Source organism: Gorilla gorilla, chromosome 1 (assembly GCF_029281585.2).
Source record: "Gorilla gorilla gorilla isolate KB3781 chromosome 1, NHGRI_mGorGor1-v2.1_pri, whole genome shotgun sequence".
Lineage (NCBI taxonomy): Eukaryota > Metazoa > Chordata > Mammalia > Primates > Hominidae > Gorilla > Gorilla gorilla.
The window spans coordinates 240,788,106-240,800,080 of NC_073224.2; the positions used below are offsets into that span (position 1 = coordinate 240,788,106).

The 11,975-nt window shown below is 55.8% G+C and overlaps 1 long non-coding RNA gene across 1 annotated transcript; it reads left to right on the forward strand.

Moving 5' to 3' along the window:
• The first annotated feature begins 8 nt into the window (after positions 1-8).
• LOC134758030 (uncharacterized) lies at positions 9-3,271 on the forward strand. The gene is made up of 2 exons (XR_010132751.1): positions 9-88; positions 210-3,271. It is a non-coding gene; the product is annotated as an uncharacterized lncRNA (long non-coding RNA).
• The last annotated feature ends 8,704 nt before the right edge of the window (positions 3,272-11,975 follow it).

Below are 11,975 nucleotides of genomic sequence, written 5' to 3' on the forward strand. Positions count from 1 at the left end.
TGATCTGTCACTTTCTCCCATCACACTCAGGTGGGACCATCCAGTTTCAGGAAAACAAGCTTAACACGCCCACTGATTCTACATTATGGTGAGTTGTATAATCATTTTATTATATATTGGATATATAATACGTATATATATTTATATATATGTAATAATGGAAATAAAGTGCCTAATAAATGTAAATGTGCTTAAATCTTTTTAAGCAGATTCTTCAGGCCCAGCATCTGCCTCACTGTGGACCCCCCAAGCCAAGCTCCCAACCTTTCAGCAGCTTCTACACACCCAGCTCCCGCCTGCCAGTGGCCTCTTCAGGCCCATGGGGCTCATTCCTCACAACAGCCTTTCCAGTCCCAGTTTTTCCCTTCCGGCGGCCTCTCCGGGCTGAGAACCTCCTCAAGTCGGCCTCTCCAGACTCACTTGCACCCTCCAGGCGTCCTCTCCGGGCCAAGCTCCTCTTCCTGGCTGCGTCTCCAGGCCTGACTCCTGCCTCTCAACAACCTCTTTGGACTCAGTGCCTACCCATCTCCTGGCGTCCTTGGTCGGCCCACAGCTTCCTCAAGCCAAGCTCCCCAGGCCCAGGTCAGGCCTCACGGTGCCCCCTCCACGATGAGCTCCTGCCCTCCAATGGCACCTGCAGGACCCAAATGGTCTCCGGTCGGTGGGCTCCTCCACGCCAAGCTTGGGCCTCCCGGTGACCTCTGCAGGCCCAAATTGTCCTGAAGTCGGCATCTCCCAGCCATGCCTCCCAGCAAGTAAGCAAGCTCTTTTGGCTCAACTCCTGCCCAGCTCCCAACCGCCTTTGTAGGTCCCGAACTTTCTCCAGCCAAGTTCTTTGGGCCTCATTCCTGCCGCCCGGTGGCCTGTACGGGCCCAGCAATGGTTGGAGAACGGCCTCTGCAGGTCCCGCTCTTGCCTCCCAGGGGCCTCTCCAGGCCCAGCTCTTGCCCCCACGGCGGCCACCTGGGGCCAAGTCCCTGCCTGCCTCCCAGCAGCCCACATGCGGCCCAGCTCCTCCCTCACGGTGGCCTGTTGATGCCCATGCCTCTGGTACCCTGCCCAGAGGCATGAGCCCCTGCCACACACTGGCTCCTCCCACGCTGAGAGAGGTCAGCGTGAGCCCTTGCCTCACACCGGCCCCTCCCATCCTGAGAGAGGTCAGCGTGAGCCCCTTGACTCACACTGGCTCCTCCCACGCTGAGAGAGGTCGGCGTGAGCCCTTGCCTCACACCGGCCCCTCCCATGCTGAGAGAGGTCGGCGTGAGCCCTTGACTCACACCGGCCCCTCCCACGGTGAGAGAGGTCAGCGTCAGCACCTTGCCTCACACCGGCCCCTCCCACGCTGAGAGAGGTCGGCGTGAGCCCTTGCCTCACACCGGCCCCTCCCACGCTGAGAGAGGTCAGCGTCAGCCCCTTGCCTCACACCGGCCCCTCCCACGCTGAGAGAGGTTGGCGTCAGCCCCTTGCCTCACACCGGCCCCTCCCACGCTGAGAGAGGTCAACATGAGCCCCTTGCCTCACACCGGCCCCTCCCACGCTGAGAGAGGTCGGCGTGAGCCCTTGCCTCACACCGGCCCCTCCCACGCTGAGAGAGGTCAACATGAGCCCCTTGCCTCACACCGGCCCCTCCCACGCTGAGAGAGGTCGGCGTGAGCCCTTGCCTCACACCGGCCCCTCCCACGCTGAGAGAGGTCAACATGAGCCCCTTGCCTCACACCGGCCCCTCCCACGCTGAGAGAGGTCAACATGAGCCCCTTGCCTCACACCGGCCCCTCCCACGCTGAGAGAGGTCGGCGTGAGCCCTTGCCTCACACCGGCCCCTCCCACGCTGAGAGAGGTCGGCATGAGCCCCTTGCCTCACACCGGCCCCTCCCACACTGAGAGGTCGGCATGAGCCCCTTGCCTCACACCGGCCCCTCCCACGCTGAGAGAGGTCAGCGTGAGCCCTTGCCTCACACCGGCCCCTCCCACGCTGAGAGAGGTCGGCATGAGCCCCTTGCCTCACACCGGCCCCTCCCACGCTGAGAGAGGTCGGCATGAGCCCCTTGCCTCACACCGGCCCCTCCCACGCTGAGAGAGGTCGGCGTGAGCCCTTGCCTCACACCGGCCCCTCCCACGCTGAGAGAGGTCAGCGTGAGCCCCTTGCCTCACACCGGCCCCTCCCACGCTGAGAGAGGTCAGCGTGAGCCCCTGCCTCAACAGGCCACCGTGAGGGAGGAGCAGGTTTGTACGCGGGCTGCTGTGAGGCAGGCAGCGACTTGGGCCTGGGAGGTCGTGGTGGGGTGAGAGCTGGGCTTGGAGACTCCCCTGGGAGGCAACAGCGGGGCCTACAGACTCTGTTCTCCAGCCGGAGCTGGGACTGTTCAGGTACTGGGAGGTGGGATGTGGGTCTGAAGAGCTTGGTTGCAGAAACTTCGGGGTCTACAAACGCAGGCGGGAGCTGAGCCAAAAAAGCTTGTTTGCTGGGAGGCGGGAGATGCAGCCAGGAGAAACAGCTGTGCCTGCAGAGGCCGCCATGCGGGAGGCGGAGGCCGGGCCTCCTCAAATCGGCCTCTCCAGACCAACTTGCAGCCTCCCGGCATCCTCTCCGGGCCCAGCTCTTCCTCCCGGCTGCGTCTCCAGGCCTGACTCTGGCCTCCCAACAACGTCTTTGGACTCAGCTCCTGCCCAGCTCCCAGCAGGCCCAAGTTGTCGTCAAGTCGGCCTGGAATTGGGCCCGGAAGAGCAGCAAGTCGGCCTCCCCGGGCCCAGCTCCGTCCTCTCGGCGGCCTCTCCAGGTGCAAAACTTCCTCGAGTCAGCCTCTCCAGGCCCAGCTCCTCCTGCCTCCCAGTGGCCTCTTTCAGCCCAGACCAGCTCATGGCTCTTGGCGGCCTTCCCAGGCCCCGCTTTTGACTTTTGGTGGCCTCTTCAGGCCCAGAACTTGACCTCCAGTGGGCCTTTGCAGGCCCGGCCTCCTGCCTCTCGAAGGCCTGCACGGGCCCGGACTCACAGCGGACTCACAGCGGACTCTCCATGCCCAGCTAGCTCTCGCCTCATTGCGGCCTCCCGAGTCCAAAGCTCCTGCCTCTCGGCCGCTTCGGCAGGCCCAGCTCCCGCCTGCCAGTGGCCTCTTTAGGCCCAGCTCATTCCTCACAACGGCCTTCCCAGGCCCCGTTTTTCCCTTCTGGCAGCCTCTTGGCCTCTAATTTGTTTATCTTTTGTGTATAAATCCCAAAATATTGAATTTTGGAATATTTCCACCATTATGTAAATATATTGGTAGGTGATTTATTTGGGGTGAGTTTCTGCACCAAGCTCGAATTTTTTATTTTATTTTCCTTATTATTTGGTGTTAAACAGGTTTAATGACGGTCATGGCAACTGTTTGGCACAATGAAAAATATCGCCCATGATCAACGTGTTCTGTTCTGGGGAAGGGGGCAAAGGCAGGGTGAATCACTTTCTTAAAAAGTATAGCTCAAGTTGGGAGTGCAGAGGGAATGGGGAGAAAACCCTCCCGCTGCCTGTGTCGAAGTGCAGGAGCCCCCACCCCCATACTCACCTGAGTCCAGCCCCTCTGGGGAAAGAAGGGGTGCATGAACTCCCCCTAGTCCACAGGCACCTCCCTGTGGCCCAAGGCCCTCTTCACACTCCATCTTGTAGCCCCAACAGGAGCTATTTTCCGAAAAGTGAAAAGCTCTGAAGGTCCCACAATTCATGGTATGTACACCTCCCTCACCAGGGGCTGCAAAGTGGCCTGGAGCTCCATACTGAGTAGAAGTCTTTGGGCCAGAGTCAGCATCTGGCTGACGGTCCGGATATCCTGGTTGGAGTGACCCTGGTGCTCCCTGCCAGGGCCTGGTGCCGCTTGCTGAAGATCATGACCGCCACTCATGGGCCACCGATGTGGTCCTTGTCCCATTTGTTGGGGCTGCGTCCATCCTTCTCAGAAGATGAGTCCTGTTCCTTGCGCAGGGCACTGAGGGACTGGGCCTGACATCATCTGAGTGGTAGAGGCAACTGGGTGTCAGGAGACATGATGGAGAGGAAAGCATCATCATGGTCATTCTCTGTCTCACTGTCCAGCAGGGACTCCCCTGAGGGGCCCAGGGCTCCTCCTCCATGGTGGGAGGTGAGCTTTTAACAGGTTCCACCACCCCCAAAGTGTGTAGGGTTGCGGGCCCTGGGCTTTCAGGGCAGGTGGCTCCAGGGGGCCGCCCAGGGTCAACACTCCCTGTGCCACATGGTGGATGCTCATGAGCAACAGCTGCCAACTTGGCAGGTTGTTTTCTCTGGTTGGAGGCCACTGAGTAACTGGCAGGTTGCTGGGCCTCGTGTGGCTGCAGGGAGGGGTCAGGAAGGGGATGGAGTACCAGGGGAACATGGCCACAGAGTGACCTTCCACATTCCTCCACACGAACATGCTGACGCCACGGGAGGCCTCACTGAATGCAGGCCTGGGGGCCGAGTACTTGGTCCGGGCAGGGAGTTCCTGGCAGGGGCTCACACCTCACCCCCTCCTCAGCCCAGGTGGCTTGGGCCCAGAGAAGTGGGGGTTGGAGAGGAGCAGAAGACCAGGCCTCAAGTTTTGTTTTTTTTGTTTGTTTTTTTGTTTTTGAAATGTAGTTTGACTCTTGTCACCCAGGCTGGAGTGCAGTGGCACGATCTCAGTGGCCTTCATACCTGGCTAATTTTTTGTATTTTTACTGGAGGTGGGGTTTTGCCATGTTGGCCAGGCTGGTCTTGACCTCCCGACCTCAGGTGATCCACCCACCTCAGCCTCCCAAAATGGGATTACGGGCATGAGCCACTGCTCCCAACTTCATTCATTTTTACTTGAAAAACTCCGTTAAGCATTTTTTTAAGGTAGACCTAGTGGTCCTGAATGCCCTCAGCTTTGTTTGTCGAGGAAGCACGTTATTTCTTTTTTCTTTCTGAAGGACAGCTTTGTCAGACATAGTATTAGTTGCTGGCAGTTTTTTTCTTTCAGCACTTTGAATGTATTATTCGATTCTGTCCTGACCTGCAAAGTTTCTTTAACTTTTGACTATTTGATTATATTGTGACTTGGTGAGTATCTATTTGGTTTGAAACTCTTCAGGAATCTTTAAGCTTCATGGATTTAGATGTCTAAATCTTTCCCATGATTTAGGCAGTTTTCAGCCATTCTTTAAATAAGCTTTCTTCTCCTTTCTCTACTTTCCTTTTCAAACTCCCATAACCTGACAATGGGTTGCCTAATGGTGTCTTGTTGGCTTTCTTTTCTCTGTCTTTTTTCTTTTTTTTTTTTTTTGAGACAGAGTCATGCTCTGTCACCCAGGCTGGAGTGCAATGTGTGGTCTAGGCTCACTAGGGTTAGGGTTAGGGTTTTAGGGTAAGGGCGAAGGGTTAGGGTTTTGGGGTAAGGGCGAAGGGTTAGGGTTTTAGGGTCAGGGCCCAGGGTTAGGGTTTTAGGGTCAGGGCCCAGGGTTAGGGTTTTAGGGTCAGGGCCCAGGGTTAGGGTTTTAGGGACAGGGCCCAGCGTTAGGGTTTTAGGGTCAGGGCCCAGGGCCCAGGGTTAGGGTTTTAGGGTCAGTGCCTGGGGCCCAGGGTTAGGGCTTTAGCGCCAGGGCCCGGGGCCAGGGTTAGGGATTTAGGGTCAGGGCCCAGGGCCCAGGGTTAGGGCTTCAGGGTCAGGGCCCGGGGCCCAGTGTTAGGGCTTCAGGGTCAGGACCCGGGGCCCAGGGTTAGGGCTTCAGGGTCAGGGCCGGGGCCCAGGGTTTGGGCTTCAGGGTCAGGGCCCGGGGCCCAGGGTTTGGGCTTCAGGGTCAGGGCCCGGGGCCCAGGGTTAGGGCTTCAGGGTCAGGGCCAGGGCCCAGGGTTAGGCTTTTTTTATGTTCAGGGCCAGGGCCCAGGGTTAGGGTTATTTTAGGGTCAGTGCCCAGGGTTAGTGTTGTTTTAGGGTCAGTGCCCAGGGTTAGGGTTGTTTTAGGGTCAGGTCCACGGCCCAGGGTTAGGAGTGTTTTAGGGTCAGGGCCAGGGCCCAGGGTTAGGGTTGTTTTAGGGTCAGGGCTAGGGCCCAGGTTTAGGCTTGTTTTAGGGTCACGGCCAGGTCCCAGGGTTAGGGTTCTTTTAGGGCCAGGTCCCATGGTTAGGGTTTTACAGTCAGGGCCAGGGCCCACAGTTAGGGTATTAGGCTCAGCGCAAGGGCCCAGGGTTAGGGTTTTAGGCTCAGGGCCATGTCCCAGGGTTAGGGTTTTAGGGTCAGGGCCTGGGCCCAGGGTTAGGTGTTTACGGTCAGGGCCCAGGGTTAGGGTTTTAGGGTCAGGGCCCAGGGTTAGGGTTTTAGGGTCAGGGCCCAGGGTTAGGGTGATTTCCAGGAAGTGACCTCACAGTGACTCAAGCTACCACTTACTGTTGATTGTGATGTAATGCCAGCTGAGGCACATGCCTTGGGAGCTAAGTGGTTGCTGCCCTTGACTACTATGAAGACTGGTGTGGGAAGGGTCGCTTTGGATGCACTTGAGCAGGGGTCCCCAATCCCTGAGCCATGGAGCCGTAAGGAGCCACACAGCAGGTGAGTGGTGTCGAGTGAGGGAGTGAGGGAAGCTTCGTCTGTATTTACAGCCACTCCCCTTTGCTCACATTCCCGCCTGAGCTCCACCTTCTCAGATGAGCAGCAGCATTAGATTCTCATAGGAGAACGCACCCTGTTGTGAACCGTGCATGTGAGGGATCTAGGTTGCGCTGTGCTTATGAGAATCTAATACCTATTGATCTGTCACTTTCTCCCATCACGCTCAGGTGGGACCATCCAGTTTCAGGAAAACAAGCTTAACACGCCCACTGATTCTACATTATGGTGAGTTCTATAATTATTTTATTATATATTCCAGTGTAATAATGGAAATGAAGTGCCTAATAAACGTAAATGTGCTTAAATCTTTTGGCCCAGCTCCTACCTCCCGGCAGCCTCGCCAGGCCCAGAACTCTCTCCAGTCAGCCTCTACAGACCAAGCTCATGACTCACAATGGCCTATTGAGGCCCATACCCTACCTCACGGCAGTCTCCGCAGATGAGCCTACTGCCTCACAACAGCCTCCACAGGCACAGCTCCATCGTTACAATGGCCTCTTTAGACCCAGCTCCTGCCTCCCAGCCTTCTCTCCAGGCCCTGAACTTTCTCCGTAAGTTGAGGTAGCTGGGACTGTAGGTATACATGACGATACTTGGCTAATTTTTAAATTGTTTTGCAGACATGGGGTCTCACTTTGTTGGCCAGGCTGGTGTCAAACTAATGGCCTCAAGTGACCCTTCCACCCCTGCCTCCCATCCTCGAGGTATGTGCCACCACAAGGGGCACTTGTTCAATTTTCTAAAGAAAAAATTTCTAAAGTAAGGCTGTGGGATGATGGCAGGAAGATAAAAGAAAAACAGAAGAATAAGTTAAAATGACTTATTCACACATATTCTTTTGACAGCAAGAAGAACTGTTAGTATATACATTCCTTACAAACAAACAAACGGCAGATAAACAATGTTGTATAGGAACTTCAACACACACTGTACAATATTCCCACTTTGCTGACATAAGTTATGGAAATTTCGTGGTTTCCTTGAGTGTCGCTACCAGTATTTTGCTTCTCTGATGATTTTTATCAACTTCCTCATCTGTTAACTTCTCTCCAAGGTATGTCATGTCACGACATGCTGCCGCTGCACGAACACGGCCAGTGTCTTCCTATTAAACATGTAGAATGCTTTCCTAATTTCTCTTTTTACTCTCTGTCTTTGTGTTCTGCATTTTCCTTACTTTTATTGTCAGAAACTCCAGAAAGTCAATCGTACTAATTTATCACGATTTGCTTTATTAATTTATACTATGCTTATATGGAATTTTGCCCAACAGACCTCATTACAATTTGGGCCAGGGCCCAGGGTTAGGGTTGTTTTAGGGTCAGGGCCAGGGCCCAGGGTTAGGGTTGTTTTAGGGTCAGGGCCAGAGCCCAGGTTTAGGCTTGTTTTAGGGTCAGGGCCCAGGGTTCGGGTTGTTTTAGAGTCAGGGCCAGGGCCCAGGGTCAGGGTTGTTTTAGGTCAGGGCCAGGGCCCAGGTTTAGGGGTGTTTTAGGGTCAGGGCCAGGGCCCAGCGTTAGGGTTGTTTTAGGGTCAGGGCCAGGGCCCAGGATTAGGCTTGATTTAGGTTCAGGGCCAGGTCCCAGGGTTAGGCTTGTTTTAGGGTCAGGGCCAGGGCCCAGGGTTAGGGTTGTTTTAGGGTCAGGGCCAGGGCCCAGGGTTAGGGTTGTTTTAGGGTCAGGGCCAGGGCCCACGGTTAGGGTTGTTTTAGGGTCAGAGCCAGGGCCCAGGGTTAGGCTTGTTTTAGGGTCAGGGCCAGGGCCCAGGGTTAGGCTTGTTTTAGGGTCAGGGCCAGGGCCCAGGGTTAGGGATGTTTTACGGTCAGGGCCAGGGCCCAGGGTTAGGGTTGTTTTAGGGTCAGGGCCAGGGCCCAGGGTTAGGGTTGTTTTAGGTCATGGCCAGGGCCCAGGGATAGGGTTGTTTTAGGGTCAGGGCCAGGGCCCAGGGATAGGGTTGTTTTAGGGTCAGGGCCAGGGCCCAGGGTTAGGCTTGTTTTAGGGTCAGGGCCAGGGCCCAGGGTTAGGCTTGTTTTAGGGTCAGGGCCAGGGCCCAGGGATAGGGTTGTTTTAGGGTCAGGGCCAGTGCCCAGGGTTAGGCTTGTTTTAGGGTCAGGGCCAGGGCCCAGGTTTAGGGCTGTTTTAGGGTCAGGACCTGGGCCCAGGGTTAGGCTTGTTTTAGTACCAGGGCCCAGGGTTAGGGTTGTTTTAGGTCAGGGCCAGGGCCCAGGGTTAGGGTTGTTTTAGGTCAGGGCCAGGTCCCAGGTTTAGGCTTGTTTTAGGGTCAGGGCCAGGGCCCAGGGTTAGGGTTGTTTTAGGGTCAGTGCCCAGGGTTAAGGTTGTTTTAGGGTCATAGCCCAGGGTTAGGGTTGTTTTAGGGTGAGTGCCCATGGTTGGCTTTATTTTAGGGTCAGGACCAGGGCCTAGGGTTAGGTTTGTTTTAGGGTCTGGGCCAGGGCCCAGGGTTAGGGTTGTTTTAATGTCAGGGCCCAGATTTAGGGTTGTTTTAGGGTCAGGGCCCAGGGTTAGGGTTGTTTAAGGGTCAGGGCCCAGGGTTAGGGTTGTTTTAGGGTCAGGGCCCAGGGTTAGTGTTGTTTTAGGGTCAGGGCCCAGGATTAGTGTTGTTTTAGGGTCAGGGCCCAGTGTTAGGGTTGTTTTAGGGTTAGGGCCCAGGGTTGGGGTTGTTTTAGGGTCAGGGCCCAGGGTAGGGTTGTTTTAGGGTCAGGACCCACGATTAGATTTTTAGGATCAGGGTCAGGGCCCAGGGTTAGGGTTTTAGGGTAAGGGCCAGGGCCCAGTGTTAGGGTTTTAGGCTCAGGGCCAGGGCCCAGGGTTAGGGTTTTAGGCTCAGGGCTAGGGCCCAGGGTTAGGGTTTTAGGATCAGGGTCAGGGCCCAGGGTTAGTGTTTTAGAGTCAGGGCCAGGGCCCAGGGTTAGGGTTGTTTTAGGCTCAGGGCCAGGGCCCATGGTTAGGGTTGTTTTAGGGTCAGGGCCAGGGCCCAGGGTTAGGCTTGTTATAGGGTCAGGGCCAGGGCCCAGGGTTAGGGTTGTTTTAGGGTCAGGACCAGGGCCCAGGGTTAGGGTTGTTTTAGGGTCAGGGCCAGGGCCCAGTGTTAGGTTTGTTTTAGGGTCAGGGCCAGGGCCCAGGGTTAGGGTTGTTTTAGGGTCAGGGCCCAGAGTTGGGGTTTTAGGCTCAGGGCCAGGGCCTCGGGTTAGGGTTTTAGGCTCAGGGCCATGGCCCAGGGTTAGGGTTAATTAAGGGTCAGGACCAGGGCCCAGGTTTAGGGTTGATTTAGGGTCAGGGCCAGGGCCCAGGTTTAGGGTTGTTGTACGGTCAGGGCCAGGGCCCAGTGTTAGGGTTGTTTCAGGATCAGGGCCCTGAGTTAGGGTTGTTTCAGGGTCAGGGCCCAGGGTTAGGGTTTTTTCAGGGTGAGGGCCCAGGGTTTTGGTTGTTTTAGGGTCAGGGCCCAGGGTTAGGGTTGTTTTAGGGTCAGGGCCCAGGGATAGGGTTGTTTCAGGGTCAGGGACCAGGGCTAGGGTTGTTTCAAGGTCAGGGCCCAGGGTTAGGGTTGTTTCAGGGTCAGGGCCCTGGGTTAGGGTTGTTTCAGGGTCAGGGCCCAGGGTTAGGGTTGTTTTAGGGTCAGGTCCTTGGCGCAGGTTTAGGGTTGATTTAGTGCAAGGGCCAAGGGTTAGGGTTGTTTTAGGGTCTGGCCTGGGCCCAGGGTTAGGGTTGTTTTAGGTCAGGGCCAGGGCCCAGGGATAGGGTTGTTTTAGGGTCAGGGCCAGGGCCCACGTTTAGGGTTGTTTTAGGGTCAGGGCCAGGGCCTAGGGTTAGGCTTGTTTTAGGGTCAGGTCGAGCGCCCACGGTTAGGCTTGTTTTAGGGTCAGGGCCAGGGCCCAGTGTTAGGCTTGTTTTAGGGTCAGGGCCAGGGCCAAGGGTTAGGGTTGTTTTAGGGTCAGGGCCAGGGCCCAGGGTTAGGCTTTTTTTAGGTTCAGGGCCAGGGCCCAGGGTTAGGGTTATTTTAGGGTCAGTGCCCAGGGTTAGTGTTGTTTTAGGGTCAGTGCCCAGGGTTAGGGTTGTTTTAGGGTCAGGTCCACGGCCCAGGGTTAGGAGTGTTTTAGGGTCAGGGCCAGGGCCCAGGGTTAGGGTTGTTTTAGGGTCAGGGCTAGGGCCCAGGTTTAGGCTTGTTTTAGGGTCACGGCCAGGTCCCAGGGTTAGGGTTCTTTTAGGGCCAGGTCCCATGGTTAGGGTTTTACAGTCAGGGCCAGGGCCCACAGTTAGGGTATTAGGCTCAGCGCAAGGGCCCAGGGTTAGGGTTTTAGGCTCAGGGCCATGTCCCAGGGTTAGGGTTTTAGGGTCAGGGCCTGGGCCCAGGGTTAGGTGTTTACGGTCAGGGCCCAGGGTTAGGGTTTTAGGGTCAGGGCCCAGGGTTAGGGTGATTTCCAGGAAGTGACCTCACAGTGACTCAAGCTACCACTTACTGTTGATTGTGATGTAATGCCAGCTGAGGCACATGCCTTGGGAGCTAAGTGGTTGCTGCCCTTGACTACTATGAAGACTGGTGTGGGAAGGGTCGCTTTGGATGCACTTGAGCAGGGGTCCCCAATCCCTGAGCCATGGAGCCGTAAGGAGCCACACAGCAGGTGAGTGGTGTCGAGTGAGGGAGTGAGGGAAGCTTCGTCTGTATTTACAGCCACTCCCCTTTGCTCACATTCCCGCCTGAGCTCCACCTTCTCAGATGAGCAGCAGCATTAGATTCTCATAGGAGAACGCACCCTGTTGTGAACCGTGCATGTGAGGGATCTAGGTTGCGCTGTGCTTATGAGAATCTAATACCTATTGATCTGTCACTTTCTCCCATCACGCTCAGGTGGGACCATCCAGTTTCAGGAAAACAAGCTTAACACGCCCACTGATTCTACATTATGGTGAGTTCTATAATTATTTTATTATATATTCCAGTGTAATAATGGAAATGAAGTGCCTAATAAACGTAAATGTGCTTAAATCTTTTGGCCCAGCTCCTACCTCCCGGCAGCCTCGCCAGGCCCAGAACTCTCTCCAGTCAGCCTCTACAGACCAAGCTCATGACTCACAATGGCCTATTGAGGCCCATACCCTACCTCACGGCAGTCTCCGCAGATGAGCCTACTGCCTCACAACAGCCTCCACAGGCACAGCTCCATCGTTACAATGGCCTCTTTAGACCCAGCTCCTGCCTCCCAGCCTTCTCTCCAGGCCCTGAACTTTCTCCGTAAGTTGAGGTAGCTGGGACTGTAGGTATACATGACGATACTTGGCTAATTTTTAAATTGTTTTGCAGACATGGGGTCTCACTTTGTTGGCCAGGCTGGTGTGAAACTAATGGCCTCAAGTGACCCTTCCA